The 27,252-nt window shown below is 36.9% G+C and overlaps 1 protein-coding gene across 6 annotated transcripts in view; it reads right to left on the reverse strand.

The window, feature by feature from the left end:
• FOXP2 (forkhead box P2) overlaps nucleotides 1-27,252 on the reverse strand; it is a 407,335-nt gene that overhangs the window by 335,244 nt on the left and 44,839 nt on the right. For 5 of the 6 annotated variants that reach the window (XM_050324245.1, XM_050324243.1, XM_050324237.1 and 2 more), the window contains exon 2: nucleotides 7,909-8,055. The exons of the other annotated variant lie outside the window; for it this stretch is intronic. The gene's annotated coding sequence lies outside the window, so the exon portion shown is untranslated. The remainder of the gene's footprint in view (nucleotides 1-7,908; nucleotides 8,056-27,252) is intronic. 6 annotated transcript variants of the gene reach the window in all.

Consider the following 27,252-nt stretch of genomic DNA (forward strand, 5'->3'; position numbering starts at 1 on the left):
CACATGTAGTAGAATAGCTGGCTGAGCACTTAACACTCATGTGGATGTGCTTCAAGACACTTTATTTCATGCTACTGTATAGGTTTGGTCCATTTTCAGAGTACTTGCCCTTGTCCAGCTTCGTCATTAAGAAAGTTCGATGGGAAGCTTGTCTATCCTGATACTTCTCAAGTGTAGTCCTGATTTGAACTAAAATACTAACAGAGATGCTACAGAAGCCTAGCAATACCAAGGTGATAACCATTTTCTGTTCTAGGCATAAGACCACATTATTTTTGTTTTGCATGGCAATTTGTAAAGATTTCTTTTGCTGGGTCAGATTTATGTATTTTCTCTCTTTAGGTAACTGAGTATTTCCAGTCATATATAGGGATTCAGCTTCATAAGCCAACTCCAGTACAGGAGCAACTCATTTGCAGACAATGAAGATCTTTGGAATTTAGCTGTAGGGTTTCAAAATGAATTTCTCCAAAGACACAGGAGGTCTCAACTTCAAAATACTCAAAGGCCTCTATTTCATTATTAATTGTAGAGGACTTCACTGTAATGTATGCATGTTAGGGGATTTAGAATGATAAACATCAACATGCGTGCATTAAATTATTGCAAAATCAATTAAAATTTATCTAGAAAAATCTGATCAGAGTCACTGATTTTTGCAGTTTTAAAAATAGAAGTACATCCTTCACTAACATATGGCTGGGGATTGCTCTTATGAGTGCGCAGCTTCAGGTAGTTCATCTGGAGCCTATCTCCCCCATATTCAACATTGTCATCAGAAACAAAAACTGAGAGATAAAGACCTCTTGGGAGAAGGTTGATGACCTTGGTTTTGCTCTTAATAATTGTCTCAGAAATCATCTATCTATCTTGCAAAAATACAGGTGTAACATGCACCCTGAGAATCAAAATACCATTTATCTGCTCCAATGAAGAGCTCTTCCTCCCTAAAAGACCTGATGACAGACCATTTTTTCCCCTGGGCAAAGATACCAGCTAAAACTGTAATTCTTTCTCTGTCAGAGTAAAATTAGGGGAAGAGGGTGGAGAGAAAGGGGATCACATTTTGGTTTTATTCCACTGATGCTGCCGCCTGTCACTAAAAGATGAAGGACTGAAATCCCATCAGTCTGGATTTGCAGATCTGAGGATGAGGAATTAGTATTTTTCTGTTTTTGCAGAAAACTCCTTGATGTATGGTTTCATTATTGAATGTTAACAGCTGCAGTTTAAATTACAAATGAGGTGCTATTAGCATAACCCTTACTTGGTTTCTATTTAAAAATATGATTTTAGCCAAAATCATGTCAATTGCGAACCTACATGTTTTCATTTGTTGCTACAGATAAAGGAGAGAAACAATTTATATTTCACTATCACAAAATATGAGGTCTAGAATAGCAAAATAACAAAGAACACTTCTAAGACAATACTAGTATCTCCTTCAAAAAAAGGGACAAGAGGTGAATCAATGGTCCTTAGGACTGATGGACAAAAGCCAGTCATAAACATGCAGTAATGCTGATGGGGCAAAACACAAAGTGTCTTTTACAGTTCTCTCTCCAAAACAATTTTCTAAATAAGATCATTTTAAAAGCCCTAAATTGCATCGTGGAATAACTGTTAATTAGCTGTGGTTTTCACCACGTATGTTTTCATCAAAATACTCTACACAACAGATGGTTTCTGCTCTTGTACTTTGCAAGTATACTGTTTGTGTCTTGCCCTTGAAGAGATGTGTGTTTAGTGTATCTCCTACCAATGCTTTCAATACATTAAAATAGTCTGTTTTTCTGACATACACATGTATCAACATATCAGAACTCATGAAATTGTTACTCTAAATGGCCAGGTTCCAACAGCACTGTTTGCACAGTGTTATCTTCTGTAATATTACACAGAGCTTCAAACTGTACAACAGCAGAGAGATCCAGAAGCCCAAGCCAACTATCGCTGAAAACACCCAGACTGTTTTGGATTATTTTGGTGTTGGGACACTTACACTGAAGTTACTCTTTGCCTGGACCATGTCAATCTGTTTCTCTATGCCTTATGATCTCCATCTGGAAAATACCAGTCAAGATACATATGACTGAAGGTTCCTGAATTACCTGTGTGCAGCAAGGGTACAGTGACCAACGTACCATAGAAATGACATGGTATTTCTGCATTCATTTCTGCATAAGACTCGTCTTAATAGTGCTCCACAGGGGGTTAAGGTGGTACTTACTTCAGTGATGTTTTTTATAAAGTTCTTTGAAATCCTCAGATGAAATGCAGTGTATTATTACTATATGTCAAGAATTATGCCCCAAAGGATCTCACCATGCTTTGTTAACTGTATACAAGAATCCCTTCATTACCATCCAAACGCTTCTACCTCTGAAGCATAACACTGCAGGTCTTTACCAACAGACAGTAATCCTATATAAGAATTTACTGATCTTATATGAAGAATATTTTGTTCCATCACAGATATATGTTTCATACTATTTCCAATTCTTGAAGAGCTGAATGCCAGGGAACTGTAACTGCATGCAGGAGGACACTAAACGCTATAAAACTGTCATTTTAGAAAAAGGCATGTGTTTAACTGGCATCCTTATTTAGCCTATAACCCAAATTTCACTCCCTTATCTCACAGGAAAGAACTCTAAAATCAAAGTAATACAACTCTACCTCTCACAAAGTAGAAAATGAAGAAAATTGACAGTTAGAATGGCATAAGGTCCAATTAATCGATGCTCTCAACCAATTCAGAAATCTAATCATCCAAAATCCACTAGAGACAAGAGAGCTTACATGGGCTGAAGAAATGAACACCTGCTGTCAAAAAGTTTTCCTTCCTCTCCTGCAAGTTTGCAACTTGAAACAAGTTGCATAGCACACAGGTAGTTGTAGAACCCCTATCAAAACATACTTATATGTTCCAAAAATGCCTGCAACAATCAGAATATCTTTCCCTTTTCCTTATTTGAAACTTCAGGTTGCTTACAAATTTTGAGTCAGAATAACAGTGTGATGGGAACTTGATTCACTTTCTACATGGAATGGGATTGACCCCATGTGAAATCTAATTATTAAAAACCTTCTGATGATTTAGATACCTGTAGATGCTATGGACAATATTTGTTGATTTCGAGTCAATAATGAGTTTCTTGAACAGATAACTCTTCGGGTTTCTATACTCAAATTCTTTCACTGGACCCAGATATTCTCAGCCTGTTGCATAAAATTCCATACAAAACTAAACACTCTTAATGTAGCAGAAGGATGGGAATAATACAAATCCAGTCCAAATAAAGCCAGACAATCTTATAGGCTTGAAAAAATCAAGCCTATAAGACTTGTACCAACTACATAAAGAGCCAGCTTGGCAGCTTCAGTGAAGTTCTGCTTCTTTACCAGTAAAAATCTCAGCCAGCAAGTACTGATGTAACAGTGTTTCTAAGAGAAATATTTTGTTCTTATTTAGAGCACACGGCTTAGTGATAATGAGATACAAACATTGCTGAATGCTATTTTGTGCAAATATCAGAAAGAGAGATAGAGAAAATAATTTAAAATTATTAACATGAGATTACTTCCCTTCTCTAAGCACTTTCTTTAGGCCAATTTGCAAGCACTCTTAAAAAAAAAAAATCACTTCCTCTCCTCGGCCAAATGTATCCACTGTAGTGGTTACACTTATATGCATGCTGCTACTATGCAATACTGAACTAAATGCACCACTTTTTAAATAATAAAGAGAAAAAAATATGGAAACGAAACATCCCACATACAAAACTTAATATCCAAAACAAAATTACAACTGAAAGAAAAATTTTATACCCCCTAATACGGGTTAATCAGGCAACTGTAAATGGAAGTACAGAAATAGTGCTTAACATGAGCAGTTCTGCTCACACCTGTCCTTACAGGACAAGTGTAACACTGAGACCCTCTTAGAAGCATAATCAACTGTTGTCCCTAGTCTCTTCATAGTGATGTTACAAACACACATGAATTAAGTCTAGGTAAGTCTAACTGTCCAGGGTAATAATTCAAATAGATGACAATTAGACACAAAAAGACATCTAATTATAAGTCACACTACAATTTCTTTGTCATATACCTGTATTTTAGTTAAAAAGGAAATAGAAACAGTGTACAATCCTTCTAATGCCTTTTAGACCCATATAACTATTCCATGGCAATAAAGAGTTCTCCCCACAACAGCCCTTATCCATGCAAAGTGGCACTGAATAAGGTGTTATCATCCTGCATTAGCCAATGTTAGCCATTATTCAAATATAAGCAACAGTTTAAAGTATCAAAGAAATCTAAAATATTTCAAGACAAATGGAAAATAGCATTTCATCACAATCTTATTTAACAGAACACATTATCGATATTGTTTGATAGCAATCTTTTTCAAATTGGAAAGCCAATCAAACTGCTTGCTCTTAAAAATTATATACAATTTTAAAATTAGTTAAAAGTGCATTTTTATCTGTTATATTAGCACCAGATTTTTTCTGGTGCAAGAATCTCATGATACATCTCTTTTATTATCTTACTAGAAACTGAGTAATGACATAGAGTTAAAACATTTGCATTTCTTGACCTAGAAACCAAATAAAGGAAAATACCTGATATCTATTAATACTTCATAGTATTAAGTGTAGTATTTAATGGTTACATACAATATCTAAGCAATATGAAAAATTTGCTTTTAATAAGCTTGAATGTATCACCACAAGCATAAAGAAATATTTTTTTTAAAATAATTTTGTTTTCTCATGTGAAAGCAGGATGTTTTTATCAATGCCAGTGGTAACTGCCTTACTGCCTCCTAAGTCTCACATTATGCCAAATGAGGTGGAATTTATCTGCCTTAATGTTTAATAGAAAAGTTAAAAGTCTAAATTTGTGCCAGTCACCTTAGGTTGCTTTTATTGTCAGTGACAAGAAACAGGCATCTCCAAAGGATGAATCATCTCATCTAAAGAGAGAAATAAAAAGAGTCTATGGGAATCCTCCCCTAGAAGTCTCCATCTCTCTTCACTGACTAAAGAAGCTATAGTGACCAGCTCAGATATACAACACCTATGTTTTTAGATGTATAACATCAGGGGAAATTAATCCCACTCTTAACATCCTTCTCAAAAGTACATGGGAAAAGTTAGCAGAAAATGCAGGAAAAAAAAATAAAAATACACTGTCCCAGAAAAATTCAAAAAACAAAACCCTTTTGTGAAAATAGCGGAGGCTCTGTAAATTTGAAATGCCATACTGTGTTTGATCTCCAAGACAGGACAGACTCAGTCATTTCTAGAAGATTAAGAATATACAGAGAATATTTTCAGAATATGCTGACAAAGTAATATGACTCTTCTGATTATGAGTAAGCAGCAATTCTCAAAAGCTTATAATTCAGTGCAATAAGGACAGACATTCAGAAGCATGGCAAAAGACACATCTTGTAACCCATTAAAGCTTTCCTTTTAAATTTCAAGTCCTTGATCAAAAGCAAAGAAGAGGTCATAGACCTTTTTTTAGACCATTTCTTCCATTTTCAGAAATTATACACTCATCTCACAGCAACTTTTGCCTATAGCTAAACTGTGAACAGAAAATGTCTGCCAAAATAATCAAAGTTAAAATTCAAGAAAGTTGACATCTGAAGAGAGAGTTCCTTTCTCCCAGCTACTTCAAAACACAAGGAAGCCCCTCAATCACACATTCATAGAATATAGAAGACAATGTTGTGAAGTCTTACAGTACATTTCCCCAGTTTTTACATGTTTACATTGGCATCCTCTTGAATTGTGGACTGTCTCAGAATATCCATTTGCAAGTAACTGAAAACAGCTTATAATTAATTTTTTAAGTCACTTTATAGGTCTCACTGACCTCTGAAAAGACTTCAAGAAGTCAGCTATTTCTACTGGAGATTGATGGAGCTCTCCTGCAAGGCTTTGTTCCTAGTTATGTCTTTTTTTTTTTCAAGCACAAAATGATTCTAAAAATGTATCTTCCTTGCCATGGATCAAGTGAAAAAGATACTATTTTAAACATCTAAAATCCCCATCATGTGACTGCCAACATCACGTGAGTCACGGTGCTAATTCATAGTTAAAAGATATTTTCACAGACGTCAATGTGATTTTCATAGTTATAATTACAAGTCTTGAAATATAATTTAACACATTTTAGAAAGCTCTCAAATTCTGCCATGTCTCATTTTTAGTCAAAACCTAAGTAAAAGACTAAGTTGAGTACCTAAATACATCAAAATGTAAAATTTTTTTAAAAATTTAATTTTAAATGTCATAAAATAAAATAGCAGAACATTTTCTGATTTTGCTTACCTATAATTATCCCCAGAATCATAGAATAGCTGAGGTTGGAAGAGACTTCAGGAGCTTATCTAATCTAAACCCCTGATCAAGCAGGGTCAGATGCAGAATGCTGCTTGTCCCACTGGGTTTTGAGTACCTCCACGGATGGACATTCTAGAGCCTCGTTGGGCAATCTGCTCCACTGTTTGACCATCCTCCCAGTAAAGAAGTTTTCTACATTCTTTTTCAACGGAAACATAATTTAATTTTCTGTATTCAGTTTGCACCCACTGCCTCTCATCCTGTCACCAGGTGGCAATGAGAAAAGTCTAGTTCTGTCTTCTTTACACCCTCCCATCAGGTATTTACTGTGAGAATGAAATGTTATTCAGTATTTCACTGTTCAGGAGAAGCAAGGATCTTGTGCCTAAATTAGTCCAGCTATTAATCATATGGTATCACCCAACCCACACATCATGCTTGGTGCTATACAAAATCAGGCTAGCATCTTTAAGATTCAGAAATTATGTATGTATATATGAATTATACAGTATCATGCCTACACTATAAATCTCTATAAGACACCTGCTTACTTGCTAGCCACTGGTGACCATTTTCTGGCTTTGGATAACTGAATTTTAATTTACAAAGAAGACTCTGCACTCCCACAGTGTGAAACACACAACAAAACAGTAGTTCCCCATTAGATAATAAGTAAGAGTGCTTCACTCACATTTTTTCAATCTTATAAATGGTAGAGCACTAAAAATATCTACAAGGTCTGAGACTATAGCTCACCAGGCAATTTAAGTTGCAGAAACTAGCACAGCTGCCAAAAGAAGTTATCATGTGCTCCCCCATGCTTTTGGCTGCTAATTCCCACCCCCATCACCCTTTGTACGAGTGACAGCCCTTGGACAGCCATATGGGAGAAGGCTGGGATAAACCCAGCTGAAAACAAAACCTTACAAATAATTGGCTATTTTCAGTCAGATCCATTCTCCAAATTTATGAACAGCCACACGTGCTGCGTGAGGGAGAACGACAATACGGGGAGGAGAAAAGAAGCTGGCACTGCATCTTACACAGACGTGCCAAGTTAAAGTGTTCACTGAACACTTAGGCTAAAGCTAAGCAGTCAACACAAGCTACTCAGTGAGTAATACTGCATTCCCCAGGCATTACTTTCAGAATGAGCTGGACTGGCCTCTGGAGATGCCTGCTTCTCTCCTGATGGTAAGCAAATTTAGGATGTCTGAGATTCAGCTGCTTAATTTCTACATATCTAAATTAACCCAGATCTAGATGAATAGAGAATGGTAGAAGAACAAGTTTGTGACTCTTACAGCACTTCATTCCCATTAATAATTGCCATTCGGAAAAAAAAATAATTGTAGCACAGCTTACCATCACAAAAACATAGAAGGGGTACGTATTTTCTGTATGCTCTACAAATTTTTTCCTAAACCATATTTTACATCTATAAGCAATACTTTTCAGTGATGTGGTACTGTATTCCTCCCACAGAGCATATAAATCCACAGTAGAAACAGCCATAGCCACAGTTCAGTTATAAATCACTTACATTTCTTCAGAGTCACTTTGTCACTTTGTTGTGCTTTGGGAAGGGATGGTCTTTTCCTTTTTGCTCAAACTGGTGCTCCTTACAAAAGTGTCTGTCTCCTCTACAGCAAATAAGGACAAAAGGTCCTTAACTTTCACTTGAAGTTATCTAAGAATAAAAAGGGAAGGGAACACAGTAAGTGTAAGCATCTATATTGTGTTTTATAGCAAGGTATTACAACCACCTCTTTAAAATACACTTCAGGGTTATTCTTACACACATGTACTGCACACTTAGGATATGTATACATTTCACATCTTTCTTTCTATGTATGAAATATGTGAAGTAGTCACTACTCCTAAAGCAGTCATTTACTTCACTTCTGAGATGCATAATAACAAGATTATATTACTTTAAAAGAGCAAGTATACAAATTAAAAGATAATTTCACATTATTTCTTTTGTACCACAAAGACACTGTGAATACTTATTGCTGAGTTCAAGCAAGCAATCACAATTTGCTGAGCACAGGTTCACTGGAAAACACCTTGGTTAGCCATTTTTGATAAATATTACAACCTGAATCTTCTGTTAAACAAAACAGCTCTCTATTTCACTACGTCTTACTGTTCAGAAAGTGGGACCTGGGGTTTATGATGGGTAACTCCATGAAAACTTAAAATTCACCACTCCATCCAAGTCAAATCTATAAACTTAATGTTAAAAATTATTGAGAAAAGAATAAAGAACAAAGTGTAACACATCTTGCTACTGTATTAATCCCTATCTTGAAAAGTATGATCCAGTTTCCTGTCCAGTACAGAACACAACGCAAAAAAATTAATTAGCAAAGGTTCAGAGAAGAAAATATACATGAATAAAGGCTTAGAATGGTTTCCATATATGAGGAAGAATTCAGTATACCACCACGATCCAGACTGGAAAAGAGATGACTTAAGGAAGGGTATGATAGAAAATGACAAAAGTCTGAAGAAGAAGGAAAGGTTGCACAGACTTTGTCTGTTCCCTATCCCTTGAATTCAAGATCTGCCTAGTAAAAGTCAAGTCCAAAAGAAAAGGCATGAGTTTCTTATCCAAAAATTGGGCAACAGAACTGTGAACTTCTTCCCAAGGATGCTACTGATGCAAGGAGGTTTCATGAGTCAAAGGGGAGAGTAGAGGTACCCCTGGAAGACAGCCATCACTGGATATAGAGGATGGCCTAAGTGAATCATTGGTCTGAACCACGATGACTTATCCTACCTCCTTGTATATTCATTTATGGTAGTGCTAAGTCAACAAATTTTTTATCCATTTTACACTGATCTATTCATCAGTCAAGAACCAGCATTACTGCATTAGGTACACAGGGCATTAGTCTTAGTTGTATTTGAAGTACAGGCTAGATCCTTTTAAGTAGCAAAGTGAAATCCCATGGTTTTCTGCACTTTGCTACTTCATTTGATTTTATTTTATTTTTTCAGTGGTGATGGTGTTTTGGAAAAATCAATCAAATTTATTAAGCATGTAGTAAAGTCTTACTGTAAAGCAGCAGTAGCCTTCCTCTCCCCGGTCCACAGTCCCAAAGCAGCCAGGGTGGAGGGCTACAAAGCCAGGTTCTGCTTCTCAAGTTGTTCACTGGTCTCATGGGTTTGAGTCTGTAACTTCATCCATGTGTTCCACTCAGTTCAACACTTATATAAATGCAGGTCAGCATCTCCATGTCCCAAGTTTCATCTCGAAGCAAACCTTAGAAATCATATACTCTGTATTCCAATATCTTCTCTTTTGCTTTAATCTCTAGGATACAGCAGTGTTTCTGATTTATTTTGGGTAAGTGCAGATCAATTAAAATTCCTTCAGGGAAGCCTTCTGAACCAGTAGAAGTGAATGACTGTCATCAGGAACAAACAGTTTTTGCTGTCATGGATCGGCATGTCACTTTTGAGCAAAAACTATGGTAATTAATTCTATCCATAACTACCAGGTGTACCAAAGGAATATAACCAGTCCTTTCTGCCGTCTTGCTAGATACAGATCTTTGTGTCTGTGAACCGAGTATCCCTATATGGAGACTTGTGCATTGGCACGTTATATGAAGAAGCAGCCTGTACTAGCACAAAAAAACATAACAGGACAGAAATAACTTTGTTCAGACATCAGTATGCAACGAAAGTCCCTTTTGCAAGATGCACGAATGAATACCCTAACGTTTGACTCAAAAATCAGAAATTTTCCACTACATCTACACACACACCTATTTATTAACATTCTTTTTAGACCCTACAGTGAGGAATTTGAATAACTGACACTTTTTTTTGGTCAGCTTGATATATTGGATCAAAGTATGTTTACTGTTCGATCTATTCCCCCCTCTGAAAAAGAAGAGACTGCTACAATGTTTTCTGTTCTGTTTGCTTCTGCAGCTCAAATGGCTGCAGAGAGGATGAAAGAAAATTCACTGTACGGCATGCTAATGATCAAAGACCTATGTACCACTGGCCTATAGCAACATTTGAGGCTATCTCTCCCTCCTACCATTTGTCCAACTTTTCTGTTTAGAATGTTAAGGGCAGGAATATAACCCAGACAGCTCAAAAAGAATCCAAGATCTGTTTGATATCCTTCATGTCACTGTGATTCGAACTATAAATAAGAGCAAGCTGTAGCGAACAAGAACCGAATGTCTTAGAACTGACATACAAGCAAAGACAAGCTTCTTGCAAAATGGCAAAATTTAATGAAGTGGACTCCAGATCTACTACAGTAGGTAAAATACTATTACAGGATAAACCTATTGAAAACAGTCTGATGGTAGCAATAACAATGCAGAATTATCATTGCCACTACCTAAACACTCAGAAAGAACACCATGAGAACAGGTATTAGAAGGTGGCTACCTACTGGCCGTCAAATAAAAGTCATGATTTTCACTCTTTCCGTAAATGGCTTCAAGTTACTATTAAATAAAAGTTTACAAAATCTTCCTGTCAATAGCATCTTGACTCTCTCAAACAAGTGCACATAAAGGGGGAAAAGTTGATATGCAATTACCTCAGTTGCAAGCACTAGGAATCAACAGTTACCCAAAAAATTGTATCAATTAAGAATACTTTCTTTTCAACTACTTGTTATATAACTCCATCTGAAGGTTAAATGAAAATTCATGCTTGTTTTAAAAATTTATTCCATATATTCCTTAATTCAATTATACTCCTGCTGGAAATCCACTTATATGAAAGATACATGAAGAAATTTTTACTTGAAGAATTTCTTAGCTTATGTGGTTTTGTTTTTTTTCCAAAACAGCACAGTGATACAAGTAACCTGTAAGTTTAAAGACACAACTACATTCCAGAGTACACATATATTGATATGGGGTGTTAAAAGCTATGCTTGTGTGCAAGCTTACACCACTTCCATAAATTACCTAAGACACAAAGTAAAAGCTATATATTGTAATGTGATCTTATTAGCATTACAAATATGGGACTTTTTGGGCAATTTATAAATACACAGTTGTATTACAAAGCCATCCCTAAAAAAGTGCTGATAAAATACTTTATCTCATGACAGTCACATATTTTTAGAGTACACTACAGAAAAATGCATTAGAGAAAAAGTATTGAGGACTATACACGCAAGTTTCTTACTTCTTTTAGGATTAATATGATATAAAATTCCATTTTTGTTCATAAGCATCCTATTAATTTTACTTTCCATATCTATAGCCTATTGGGCACACCTAAGTAAAAGACTGGTAAAGGATTTGGTCTGAAATCATAGCATATAAACAATCAAGGACTGGATTGGCATTTTGAGTTTGGTTTGGTTTAATATTGAATAATATTTACTCTCACATGTAATTGTGTAGTTAGGCTAATGTAGTATTACAGTCATGTGTCTTCAGAAATATGTTTATCTAAAAGCCTTTACCCAGAAATCTTACCTCACAAAAACATAAACTGCAAAAACAACTACTGCTTTGCTAGTAAATGCTGAAAACATTGTCAAGCAAGATGTATTAAAGTACAGCAACAAAAGGCACAAATATATCTGTGCTAAAATCCCTTCCAGCTGATCTGTGGTATCATTGTCCTATACTGGAAACAAGACAACAAGTAAACAAGAGGTCAATCATGATATAAATAATGAAAGTAATAAAGCTGTTATACTGCAAACGTCCCTAAATGTTGTGCTGTTAAACTGAATTAAGCTGTTTGGTTAGTCTGAAATTTAAGAAATCTTATTATTCTATGATCAAAAAAGCAATACTTCAGAAAACATCAGTTAGCATACTTCCCTTCTCTTACATGATAAAAAGAGATAGGCAGGACAAATTATCTATCTACAGGTAAAATGGTCTTTCTACTATTAGAGCACGTGCATCAGCCCCGTTAAGATAACCACTAATCTTCCCTATGCTTTCTATATGGGTTTCCTGCAGGACCTGAAAACACACACTAAAATTTGTAATATTTTAAAATCTATTCCTTTCATCAGTTGTATACTGAATTCTTCAAATATTCTGGATTTGGATCAAATTAAGATTTAGAGAAATACTGGTTTTTTTACTTGTAGACTTATTCAAGACTTATTTAAAATATATTAATCAGAAATACAACCTTAAACTGAATTGTAAGTGAATGGACTGGCATGAAAACATTGGTAAGACCTATGTCTAAATAATTCCTTGCATGGTTACCTGTCCACAGTCCCAAAGTAAATGTTATATACTAGATGGATGGGAGAAGACACAGGCTAACTCTACAATACAAATACACAGGGCAATCCACAAAGATATAATGCTAGATTTGGGACAAACAGATGCAATAGTTCGTAAACTGTTGTTAAACCAATATCCAAGCTTGGAAAGGTTAAAGAGATGGTGGTAAATTTGTATAGTACTTCTTGTGGTAAATATGTCTGGGAATATTTTTCTTCAGCAATCCCCAGTGGGAAGAGTGCCATCTCCTTTCCCCCATATTCCTTCCAGCTCTATCTGCCCTTCTCTTTCCAGGCTGTCATTCAGCACAGGAACACACAGCAGGAGCTAAAGAAATGAACGCTGAGCAGTTTGGTGTGATTCCAGACATGCAACAACACACACAACTCAGTTCATCAGGGTTATGCAATCAACACTGACACCAATGTGACAATATCAGGAATTCAAGTTTGTTTTTATAATTCACCTCATTGCTAACTGGTTTGGAACCCTATCACCTGAGAGAAGGTCACTCATTAATGCGAAGTACTATTACAGTGCTGCAGCACTCCTGTAAAACTGGCAGGGGAGTAAAAGGTTTCTGTAGAGAGAGAGGTGAGAAATTCCATAAAACTTCATTTTACTTTTTTTTTTTCTCTATTTCTCCTTTATTTTCTCTCCCCCTCTCCCTTTTGCTGAAAATGTTGTCCGCTTCTGCAGCTCTGTGAGGAACACAAAATGTGCATGGAGCCAGCAGGGACAGGAGGACAAGAGGCGAGTATTCACTGACAGTCAGGATCCCTCCTTGTCACCTTAGGCAATGCCAGAACACGGGATGGGCTTAGACTAGAGGGAGCAAGGATCAGAGATGCTGAAGCCAAAGGTACAAGGGCATGGGGTTTGAAAAACAGACAATGATTGATAAAACTCTAGAGACCATGGCAGGCCATACAGTAAGAGCACATGTTTGAGAGGATGATTTATATTGTTATACAATAGAAGGTAGAGCTAAACTTAAAATGTGAACATATCTGGGCTCAAAGGGACTTGCTCTTGTGGACCTGCTTGCTTCTGGGTGCTGTAAGTAGGATGAAATCCTTGGGATATCTTTAAATACAAAATTTCTCTTCTGAATTCTGGTAGATTTGGCTGTAATTAAATGTTCATATACACTGTGGAGCTTTCTATGAGTTTGATTTATTTAATTGTCATTGTTACATTGGCTAGTATACATTTATTTGCCAAAGCAGTGCAAGTCAGCTTTTAGAATAACTATTTGTCTTGTTTACTTCATTTCACACATACAGAGCATACAGTGGTATGGAGGGTAAAGGTAAAATTTCCAGAGAGAATGCAGCAGCACAATGACTTGAACTACTTTAATCTGGGGCTGAAGCAACTCTCACTTCTCTCACCTTCAGCTTCACCTGAGACTTTCACTCCTTCCTTTGGCTGACTTTAAAACAGTCCTGCAAAACAAGTGACCAACTTTTGACCAAAATATGATCATCCCTGCTAGAGCAAGAGGAAAGTGAGGACACGTAACCTGGATAAAGTGGGACTACACAGTCATGATGTGGCATGGCTTGCTCTGCTGAGGAGGTTCACCCTGTGCGCCTTGGGGTGTAGACTGATGAACATTTCTTCCAGTGTTGAGGTAGCACCAGTACCACCTCACCCTTCCCAGCACTGGCCACTGAGCTGTGCCAAGGCAAGTATGTATGGAGCTACATGGTGAGCCCTACTGAGGAGCTAATCTAGATTACAAGTAACTAGCAAAATGAAAGCTGCTGTCAAGCTTATGGAGTCCACTTTGCAGACCCACAAACCACTGTATGAGCATCTTCAGAGGAGTGAAAAGAAGGAACCAAAAGATGCTTGAGCCAGTACTACTACTAAAAAAGCATTTACCACCCTATGATCTGCTTAGGCTACGGCGTCCAGCGGTCAAAAGCTATCAGATATCACTGCAACTTACCAAGCACCATCATCCCCACCTGCCTCCCCCTCCACTCTTCTCCAGCCTTCAAAGACACACTACAAAGGAGGGCAAAGACCCACACTGCAAATGAGATGGATGGGCAGTCCTCAGGGCACAGGTGTAGGCTCTGTGACAAAGACAGGCTGTAGAAGGGCAGCAAGGACTATAGCATTAACATGCAGCAGCTGCTGGGTTTGATTTACATGTCTTAGAGAACTGGGCCCCATTATTAGAGTGGATGCACACCAGTCTGGCATGCTTTGGTTTATTACTGTTACATCTGTACATAGGTATGGACATCTTGTGTTCGATACGCTAAATAGCCTATTGTTAGTATTTATATTATAAACTGAAAATTAAATCAAAGTAAAATTCTGTGTTTTGGCCTTAAGATTAAATACCATATTCAAAATTCCAGTAGGAAACCCTAAATTCTACTTCATATCCCTCTTCATTTTAATGATATTGAGTTTTACAATATATATATCACATTTTTTCCAAATGACATAGCTCTACGGTAGTTAATACAAAGTTCCTAACTTACATACTCATTGTCTACATCATTTAGAGCACACATAAAAAAACTGTGGTCCATCATTCTATTAAACTATTGTCCACTTTTCAGTAGTTTCATTTAACAGTACAGGAGGGCAATCATTAAATGAAACCTTAATATGAGCTATCGGTTTGCAAACTGAGCAGTAAAGTATGGTATGATGGAACTCACAGTTCAAGAAATTCTGGTTTTTATATTTAATAATTTTATTTTTGCCTATGTATTAATTTTCTACAAAATTAAAAAATAGTAATTAAAAAAAAAAAGACGCAAGAAAGTGGGGAAAATACCTTATCTGCATTTCTCTTCCAATTCCATTTGGACAACAGTATTTCCTAAACGTATCCTATTCACTGCTGGATGTGTAATTACCTTCAGTTCATAGTCTAGACATTAATGCTTTCGTAGTATTTAAGACTCCTTGTAACATGCTTGCTGCTTTAAGTAAGCAAGGCTAAATCTTGACCAGATAAATTAGCAAAGAATGCAATAAAAGCTGCAATAAAAGAACTTTATCCTCCAAACCTTCAAGTTGCTGCTAAATGAGATTTCTTTGAAATGCAGATCAGTTGAACTAGATTAGTGAATTTTAGCTCCTGTCAACATCATAACAAAATACAAATACAATTGTTCACTGGCCTTATCTCCATGCTTCCATCTGCTGCCTTGTTATTTACTTTCCTTGATTTACTATGCAGATCTAAATAAGACACATCAAGGAGGGCTTACAACACAATGGCTTCTTAAGCTTTACATCAAGGTATTTGAAACTGAAGCCCTGAAAGGGGCTGCCATCAAAGACATATCTCTAATGAACTTCCATATCAGAGAGGTTTGGTATTTAATACTGCTGTGAAAAGAAAAAGCTACAAATCAGAATGGTCTATGAAGGAAAATGTCTGCAAATCTTGATGAGATTAGCACCTACCAGAATTAATATCCCAATAAAAATGATATCTGGTTCACTAAAGAGTTAAAATTCCAACCTTTGCAAAAATAATGCCTAGTGTCAGAACGGGAAAACTCAGCTGACAAGGTTGAAAGGTCAGGGGGATACTCTTTTTTCTCCACAAAATGTTCAAAAAGCATTTTTGCTGGTGGCTTGATTAATATACTGTTGACAAACTAGCCATGGAATGAAATAATTAACAGACGACAGGGCTACTGTGGTATTTCTGCAACAGCGGAATTTTATAGTGTCTTTAAAAAAATTAGCAGCAACTTCATGGCAAAACAACATAATCTAAAATGACAGCATGCAACATTTCTTCAATAATTTTACTATTTCCCTTTCTCCCCCACAGCAATCTATGGTAGTGTAGGATAAAATCTTCTGTCAGTTTGCTTAAAAAAAATCCTTAAGTGCCATTTCTATTACATGCCACAGCCCTGCTTGCAAAGTGCAATAAACAAAGAAGTTTCCTCCTCATGATTTAAACTCTCTCTCTATATATATACCAGATAAATTAAACAAATACAAACACCTTAAAAGTTTCCAAAGCCCAGGCATAACCTTCTACAATAAATCCCCAGCTCTCACATTGTGCTGCAATTTGACAGGAATTTTTTTGCTGGGCTCTGAAGTGCATAAACAAATGATACTTTTCTTTCTTAAGAAAGCATTTCAATCATTTATGTTCTTCTATAGCAAGGGAAGATCCCATAAGCATGTTCTGTACTGTGGATCAATCAGCTCCAAACTGAAGTAGACATGCTGTATGCTCCAGTGCCTGGAAATCATGCTGCAGGCTCACCAGATGATGAAAACAGAGGTATGCAGTGTAGGGGAGCCCCACATGGCACCCGCTGGCTTCTGGGCATGTCAAACTTCACAACTACCCTACAGTCAATGACAGCAAACACCTTCCCTTTTCTTCTCGCCTCCAAACATACACTTGTCTTTCTATCCTCCTTCCAAATTACAGGCAGTCTTCCAGAAACAAAGCCCCCAAACAGAAGCAGCATCCCATGGCTATACTGCAGAAACCACAGTTGTCTTCTTGCAACATTTCATTTTGTACGGGCTATGTTCCAGACTTACTTACGGCCAAGAGAGACCACTACTCTTCCTTGTTTAATGAAATGACAAAACAACAGATTTGCATATGTAGAAGCAGGTGCTGTAACAGGTTTGACGACTCTTGACCTAAAGCATGTAAAATGATTTATCAGCAACAGCTGTCCCTAAGGTATTGGGGGCTCTGACGGACAGTCAAAACTTCACCATCTGCACCGCCGTGTGTTAAAAATGACAATCTGAATTAAAAGCTGGTCAACAAATCTCATATAACTAATGTCTTCCATATCCCTATCCATATGTTGAATTCCCAAGACACACAACACTTGGATTATCTATTATAAATACCAGTCTTTAAATCTAAATAAGACAATCTAGGAAGATGTGAAAAGTAAGTTTGTGGGACTTGCTACTTATTCACAAAAGAAGCATTTAAATTATTCTTTGAATGTACATACATTTGAAATGATTCTACAATTTCACATCAAGATATAAATATGTTCTTTTGAAATAGCATTATATCTCTTCAGAATTAAAAAGGTAGCTATAAATATCTATATAGAATAATTTGAGGAGTGCTAACACATTTTTCAGCTTGTGAATTATTAAACAACACTGGTTTTGTCTAACTTAAGTTCTCTGAACCCTTTCTTGAATGCCCTGACAAAAAAACCTGATTGATAGTAAAGCATCTCATGGTATCTCTGTGTTCCCTACACAATGAAGGTATCCCAGAGAAGTGAGGTTTGTAGTTTATGTTTTAATTTTTCCATGTGAAGGGGAAATACGTTTTTTTTTTCCCCCAGACCAGTGGAAGGAACCTGAGAGTCTGAATATGACCCCTTGGTGAACACAGTGACTTGTTCTGGAGCTATGCTAGCAGAAGGTAGCACCATATGCCCCGAGCCCCAACTTGGATGCTCTTTCTACAGTCTAATGTGCTTGTCAAAAGATGTTAAAATCACAGATTTACTTTCTCTGGATATATTTTATTATCGTACAAAGTAAAAAGAAAGGCAAACAGAATGTATTATGACATATATAGACTATCATCCAAAATGTTCTTCCACCAATTTAAACTGCAAGATCTTTTTTAATTGGTGAACAGTTTCTGAGGTGTTCAACATTACCACAATCTTGTATCTGATATCAAAGTTATTGTAACTCTTATTGATTACAAACCAACTGCATTCTAAACTTCAGTATTAATAATTTTCCTTCTCATACAAGTGTGGAAAATACAGCTCATTTCCTGGAAATGAATGAAAATTACCGATCTTTGCTCCACTGAATTTCACTGAACTTTCAATTATTTCTTTTTAAAGATTCAGAACACCACAGATCCTACCAATGTAATACAGGCAGAAAAATTACTAAAATAAGAAAAAACTAATCCATGAAGAACATACTGGAATCAAATCTAAAGTAACAAAAAATGTGCTTTCCAACACTTCTAATGATACCTTTATATGTGGTGGAACACATATATTCATTTAGTTCATATTTTGATCTTTAGTTTTTAGGTATTGCTTAAGTAGAGGAGGTACTTTTTTTCTCAAGTAAATAATAAAATTATCTTGCAGAATTTTGTGATATTCAAGTATCTTTCAGACAGTTACAATTTCTTGCAAAAACAATGCAGGTTTGAAAAAAAAGAAATACAATTTATTTACTTGCTAGGTTGTAACTGTCTGTTGAGAGTTACAGTGATCCCCTCAAGAGCATAAATATTTAGACAAATTTTAAAATCTGTATTATATACTTGACAGAACATATTTACATGACAGCTCAGAGCTTAAGCAATCTGATAAGAAATACTTCCCCTATAAAACAAAGTCAAGTTAGAAAAAAAGTGCAGCTCAGCCATGTAAAGAGGTTTGAGATTAAATACAAAACCATTTAGAAACAGATTAGCTTTTAAGTGTTTGCATCAAAATTGTGACAACATTCATCCTACTTCCCGATTCACTGGATCCCATGTATGTGTTTATGAAAATTGAAGATGAACAGCACACGGCATTTACTCTGTGTCTTCTTTTACTAAGCCATTTAATTACCTGCTCGTTATCTGCTGCCCTCTGCTCCCACCGGTGCCACATCCTGGGCAAGCAGAGAGGCCCCAGCATGGCAGGCATGCTCGTCTCACCCAGCCACCATGGGGAAGGTCAGGACTGGGGTAGGCAACCTCTCCTCTCCTGCCTGGCAGAAAGCTGGAAGCCCAGCTCCCTGCCAAGGTGATGTCCAAGACAGAGACATCGGTAAAAGGTGGAAATAAGCCTTACAGGCCTTGTTGGCAAGGGTAGACTTCTGCCATCTCCCTGAAGCACAGGACAGCTTATCCCAAAACAGCCACTGTGGAATCTGAGGGCTCATTTATCACTCCGTGACCTACTGCTCTTTATCTTGGCGGTACTTAAACGAATTACATATTTTGGGACCAGATATTGTGTCTTGAGGTTTAGCTTACAAAGTATATTTGGCTTAACGTGCACATTCATCACGGACAATTCTAAAACACCTCCATGATTCAGGGGAATCCTCCCTCCATCCACAAAGATGGTTGAGAGCAAGACTTGAGACCTCAACGTGGCCAAAACAAACTGCAAACACATGAGAAACACATGTACAGACAAATTTAGTAAATAAATTTAAAAGCAAAATCTCCCATTGTATTCTGTGCCTTTCAAAAGGTAGATGAGCTTTGGAAGGAGCACTAAGCTGGCTCGATGCAGTCATTGGGCACTTCATAATGAATTGCTGCCACCAAGCAGCAACTTACCACATAAAAGGTGTGAAAGGTTTGTAAGGATACAAATACCAAAAAGGTATCATGTAAGCAACTTGGAGGACCTTTTACACTTTTGTCAGGGAAAACAGGAACCTCAAGAGAACTATATAGACTAAAACAAGATGCAAAAGCAAAGACCAAAGGATTAACAAGGAGCAAACTCAAACAGTAAATTGGAAATGCCTGGTCAAAGAATTTAGGTTTGGACCATTTTTACTCACTTTATTCAATACTAAAATCAGATTCATCCTACCTAACTTTAAACATCTACATAGGATGTAGTCTCTACCTAATGCAGAGCTCCTAGCAGGGCTGGTGGCTCTTCTCTGCATGGGAAGCCAGGGAAAGAGGCTCTCCCAGCTCAGGAGCATTAGCACCTGATGTTTGAATGGACAAATCCAGATGGTGTTAGAATGAATCACAAGAGAGAGTAGACTGTAAGAAAAAATCTTTTTGGAAGAGAGGAGGAATTGCTGGATATTTTTCTAAACATAATGAGATCTGATTTTGGAAAAAATCAACTTTTAATTAGTAGAAAAAAAAAAATCCTGAAGTTCAGATTGTAATTCAAGTTTTACAGTGGATATGTCCACAGAGGAACATAGATTTACTTTTTTCCCTTGTACTTCAGACTGCCTAAATTCAGTGTTTATTATTGAATTCTGTGAACTTAAGAGTATCTGCTAAGTTAGTTAGTTCAGATACAGAACCAAACATTTTTTGTTATATTTATCTACAACTTTCAACATTTGAATAAATTAAAAGTCAGGAAATAGAGGTGAAAAAATGCTGAGGATATTTGTTTTTAAAGCCCCAAAACAAAAACAAAAATCTAGCACCCATGGACATCATGTATTTGTGGACCATAACAAACAGTACACTTTTCAGAGAAATTCTTTCTTATTCTACTCTCCTTTCAAATTATAAAACAATCATTTAGACTTAATATTAAAAAGTGTTGCCTTTTGTAAAAATGTGTCTCATAACGTACACAGAATGTTTTTCTTCCCACAGACTTGTTAAGTAGCACACAGAGGTAGTCTTTACATTTGCAGTATATAAAATATTGATTATTAATATTTTATAATAAAATAAGGTCACAACTAGTAAATTTTTTTATATAAGCTCCCTACTAAAGTCTATTTCCTTTTTGTTTATATACAACAATTCTCCTTTAAAATTTAAAAGTGGGAATCTTAAAAAGGGAAAAACATAATTATAAAATGTTCTTTTTTTGCAATTAGATTCGAAGGTTGTAGAATACTGTATCTGTCCCAATTTTACAAAACTGCTTAAGGCATCTGCCAACCAAGTTTCAAGAGGATTAGATGTAATGAAAATGCAACATATGTAAATACAACCGCGTATTTAAATGTCAAATATTTCAAACACAATAGAAAAATTACAAATTCACAGTTATCTTTCCAAACATAATTCTATCAACTCCTTTCATGAAAGATAAAAACTCAGAAACAGCATTTTTATACTGTACAAAACACACAATGTGGCAACACATGAACTTGGCCTTCTTAATGTATCTCATTATTGAACTGAATGGGTTTTCTTATGAATGCACAACATACTCCACCTTTACTACCAATTGCACATACTTCAAATTCACCTTGTAGATTCAGAAGAATCTGGTTCCTTGTGCTAAAACCAGCAAATATAAGGTATTGTATGAACTTTAAAAAACACCTTTTCCTTTGTGCTGTTTGTCTATCTTGTTTACTTGACATGATGTAGAATATTAGCACAGGAGAAAGACCAAAATTACACAAGAAAACAAAACCATGCCGCTAAAACTACTCTGACTTCAGACACATTTTTCTCATCTCTGGATGTGGTACTACCTTGCTGTGAACTATTAGCTTTCCAGTACTTAGAGACAGACAGTTTCATACTGCTCAACAGAGATTACTGCTGTCTATCTAAATAGGGCTTACAGTGGCATCAGCATATTTTATTAACTCAGAATCATAAATCCTATTCTTATATGCTTTAAAAGACCAATACTCCTAGGGTCAGTTAAATTTACAACAGAGTGGCACCTACCAGAAAGAAGCTTCAATAAAAGGATATGCTGCTTTCTGCTCAAAAATCCTGGTATCTATTGAAAGGTTAATAAACAGTATCTCATCACTGAAACTAAACAACAGTTTTCCAAGCAGATTTTTAGCTGACCACAACATTACACAGTAGCCCAATATACTCTATAATGCCTCGCAACACAGGTTTTCTTTGTGCTTCAAGAATTATCCCTTCTTTGCATGATAAGCATGGCATTTGCAGGTGAGCAGATCTTAACATCTGCTCTTCTGTGAAGCTTTATTTAAAAACATAAGCTGTTATCAAAGTTCTAAAATTTGGGGACTTGATTTTAAAGTAATAATCTAATTTTAAGCAAGGTCTTCTCCAATTGCAGACTGTTTACTATTTTATCTTTTATTGTAACACAGCACTATTCACTGGAACTACACTCTCAAGTAACAATATAACAATTCAATGCTATCACTGCAATGAAAAGAGTGAGCTTTGAAGCCATTTGATCTTCTCCTATCAAAACTGCAGTCTTTTACTGATTTCAGAATCTACTTAATCTGCTATTTTGTAACAAAAAAAGTAAAGAGACTACAAAAAGTAAAGAGTCAGAAGTAAACATTTTGATCAACCTAATTCACTTTTTAAAAAACAAACTCCTGCTGTTCCTTTTTAGAAAAATACCTTGACATTTAAAGAGAAAATAAGAGCATGTGTGTGACTTGTTTACATCAGACAGAAATAAATTCTTCCTAAATGTAGAGAGCACAAAGTTTTCTTTTGATAGTTTATGAATAATATTTAAGAAAATGCTTAAGTCACTTAGCAAATCTTTTGACAATTTAGCAACTTACCAATATAGTTGCTCAGATACCATGGTGATGTGCATCATATATAGACTTCTGGAAAAGCATCATCTACTCAACACAAGCATGCAATTTTAGCATATAGAGAGGGACAGGGTTCAACTATACTGCGTGTAACGAAGTAGGTGTTGCTGTATCATATGGTGTATCACCAGGAAATGGGGGAAATGCTGAGTCGGAAACACTGATGACTTGCTATCATGTGCATGCCAGCAAAAATATGGTTTTGGAAGGAACTAATAAAGTGGTTGGCCCTCAGAAAAAAGCTATGTATGAATACTTCTAATAAATACAAAATTCAGCTACCCAAGTAACATTACACAGAAGCTCCTTTCTTCAGATGCACTCCAGCCTGCATCTACATGAATACCACGCAGGCTTTGAGCAAGCGGCCACAACCTCTGGTTTCTCATGTCTCAAACTCAGTTATTAGTAGGTTTTTCAATTCAGAGACTTCCCAGGTGGGCAAGCCCCACTCTGACCAATGCTTTGAAAGAACACCATCCTTAGAGACACTGCTGACAGTGATGCAGGTGATTCTTTTAAGTCAATCAGTGCCCACAGGATTGTTTCTTAAGATGGAGCTTGTGGGTTCAGCAGCTCACTACTAGCACAAAAGCAATACTCCTCACCTCTTCTCTCTCTGCCTTTCCACATCAGCCACTGGCTCCCACTGCTTACATTGTACACTCTACAGCGATCTCAGATCCCTCTGTGAACCAATACAAGTCACAAAAAAGGTAGAAAGCATGCACAGGCTTCTGCTAAGTTTGTTTTCCACTGTTTTGCTGAGTTAAGCTGACCCACAGAAGGGTTTGCTGAGCTCCAGACCAAGCCCAAGAGAGGTCACAAGCCCATATATGTGAGAAGAGGGAAGAGGATGGCGGGCTGAGGGTAGGGGACCAGGTGAAAACCCCTCTCTTAAAAATTAGCAACAGCATATTGTAACAAGATCAGCTGTCTGTGAAACTACACTCCAATACTGACTGTCTCCAGCTCAATATCTACAGTGAACCTATTTCTAGTTCATTCATATGTTATCTCCTTATTTTCTCAAGCAAAGGAACATTTTGTTTCCCAAGACCTACCTCAGATTTGCTTCTCCACGAATGCTGGGTCTACTGTCCTGTATTTGTTCAGAGAAAGGCAACAAGGTTGGTGAAGGGTCTGGAGCACAAGTCCTGTGGGGAGAGGCTGAGGGAGCTGGGGTTGGTTAGCCTGGAGGAGAGGAGGCTCAGGGGAGACCTTATCGCTCTTTACAACTGCCTGAAAGGAGGTTGGAGCCAGATGGGGTCAGTCTCTTCTCCCAGGCAACTAGCAATAGGACAAGAGGACAGAGTCTTAAGCTGAGACAGGGGAGGTTTAGGTTGGACATAAGGAGGAAGTTCTTCACAGGAAGAATGCTTAGGCATTGGAATCGGCTGCCCAGGAAGGTGGTAGAGTCACCATCCCTGGAGGTGTTTAAGAAAAGACAGGATGTGGCACTTAGTGCCATGGTCTAGTTGACAAGGTGGTGTTAGGTCGTAAGGTAGGCTTGATGATCTCAGAGGTCTTCTTCAACCTAGTTGATTTTGTGATTCTGTAATTCTGTATATGTCGTCAGACCATTGGCTATCCATTGGCTCCAACACCTACTGCAATCCGAGCCAAACAAGCCCAGATTCACACTTCTTCCGATGGTCCCCAGATAAGTCCATTTGAGGGTTACAGTCAAAGTGCTACTCAATCTGTCTCACAGTAAACAGTATCTATATTTGTGTAACACTTCCTTCCAGTTTACACAATGGAAATGAGAGCTCAGTTTGTAAGTTACTTGTTTGTTTATGTACTCAGAAGAGGTGGGGAGGAAACAGAGAACAATAAAAGGAAAAAAGGAGCATTTTATTGAGCTGTCATGTGTCCCACAGAATGACTCTTCCTGGATTTACCAAAGATTTACATACAGTTGTATGTACTCTGCTCTTACGTTCACTTTATGCCTGTATTAGAGCAAATTGCAAAAAAGGGAGAGACATAAGACTACTTTGTCACTAGTCTGAGCAAACGCTACTACAAACCAACACACTCAACACTAAGAACTCTTAAATCATTTTGATGAGTTTTTGGAAGAAAGGTCTCACACCTCCTGAAAGTAAAAGAGCAGGAGCTTAAGCAAAGAGATGGCATTTTGGCACATATGTGGAGAACTAAGCACCATTTGGTCCTGCTAATAAACTGGAAGTGAGACTCCCAGGTAGACATTAAGCTAAAGGTTATCCTCAAAGTCATGATGGCCAAAAGATGTCAGGGCATAACAGATGGGCAAAACAAAATTATGAAAGTAGTAGAGACAGGTTTTACTGGTGACACTCAGAGGTCAGTTAATGGTGACTAAGCATTTTGTCATCAACAACTTGAAAAGCAGTTGTTCAAGCTTTCAAAGCTTGAAACTAAGTTCTTGAAGGTTTTCCGAACAGAGTACTTTTTACACAGACTTTCCAACTCAATCCTTGAATAAAACACTTCTCCTTTAGGCAAAAGTGCTTTTGAGAATGATTTATTATCAAGCTAAAAGCCTATCCTGCCAAGTGCCACAAGATTCTGCAGCGGACACTACATACTGTGTATTGCCAAAGAATCTGCAGGAGGCTGCAGGTCCAGACTCAGACACACATCCAGCTGCTGATGCATGTTTCCTGTTTGCAAACCCAACTGTTTGCTCAGTCCATTTTGATTCTACCTACTCACATCAATGTGCATGCCAATTTTTTACCTACAGTAAATATCCACAGTTCTTCCACAGAAGCATCTATATTCTCCCCTTGACAGCTGAGTTAGTTCACTATTAAAGGCACTATCTGTGGTAGTGGGAAGATGTGGATTTGCTACAACATGCAACATCTAAAAAGTGTAAGAGACTGTTCTGAGCACAAATCTCTTTTCATGTAAATGTAGGCATTATAGAAATTAAACTTCAATATGGTAACATTAGTAATTCACAAAAACTCCAATGCCTTATATGATAATTTGAGAGAAATTTTGTCCAGAAGAATGAGCCTAAGTTCCTTTTTCCATTTTATCAGAATCCTCAATGATCTCTCCTATTACACAACATCCTTACTTATCTACCCTCTGAAATCCTGGAACTGCAAGAACTACCTGGAAGATGGTTCTACGGCAGATCTCAGTACCACTGCTCTGTGAGTGACTCCAGGTGCAGTCCTACTGCACCTGAAGTTCTCCTCTTATTGAGCCCAGTCCTTCATGACCTCCTTCCTCCCCAGCCTGCTCCCTTCCACGTTTACTGAGCTGCTGGTTGGACTGTTTCAGAACAGCATGAGTTAGGAGAAAACTAACATCACAAATACAACTACAAAAATTAAAACATATTTATCAACTTAGCATGCTAAAACGATTTAGAGAAATCTAAGAAATACTGGAGTTGATGGACTGAAATTAGACTACACTGAAGTGAAACAGTAACACAGACTTTATCGAAAATTATCTCAGTCTCTGGTTTTTCTTATGAAATTTTTCATTTCATTATTTTAAATGTACAGAAGTATCTCTGAGGTCCTCACTCTGCTGATTCTTCCTATTTCTTTCCTAGTTCCAGTCCTTCAAATGTTGCCCCGCCTTTTTTATCTCCTTCAGAAAGAAGGGCAGCTTTCACTTGGTACAAGTCACAGCTCTCCTGCTATCATTCCTTCTGTTCATTTTCTTTATTATTATGTTTAACAGAATGAAGGAACACTACAGGTTCCTACTGAACAAAGAGATTTACAACAAAAATAGAAAACTGAGATGGTTTTAAGGCAGTGGAGTTTATAGGTAGCTGCAGGAGGCAAAAGCACAGGAACACCTGGGAGAAAGTAAGGTATGATATTTAATGCCAAGGGAGTACTTTCTCAAAAATCTTAAAATTTCTCTTTTTTGCTGTCCACAGTATCCAGCAGTCAGACCTTCTGATGTACAATATTTCACAGGTGTGTCAAGAAGTTCTACATGGATACAGAGGATTTTATTATAAGCCAATATGATCTAAAAATACAACACTGCTCCTGTAAGAATTACTTTTTACTAGCTTATAAGTTTTCAGTTCAGACCAGCAATATTTGTGCAACTGAGATTCATTATGGTGTTGCCAGTTCTTAAAATGTTATTACAAATGTTTCTATACCAGCTTTCATACATTCCACACAACTCTAAAAGAACTTCATGCCTCGCAAAAAATAAATATCTGTATTTCATGTCCAAGATGGAATAAAGTTCAAAAATATATATCTGAAGTCTTCAACCTCCGGACAAGGTTTTTAAAAATACCAGAAATAATGAACACTTTGTACTTTCTGATGCCTCTGAATTTTACATGAGTTCCTAAAAGCGTGTGATAATACTGCCTGAAATTACTGAATTCATTTTACTGTCCTGTT

The sequence above is a fragment of the Myiozetetes cayanensis genome, unplaced genomic scaffold (assembly GCF_022539395.1).
Source record: "Myiozetetes cayanensis isolate MyiCay16 unplaced genomic scaffold, myiCay2020 scf3, whole genome shotgun sequence".
NCBI classification, from domain to species: Eukaryota; Metazoa; Chordata; class Aves; order Passeriformes; family Tyrannidae; genus Myiozetetes; species Myiozetetes cayanensis.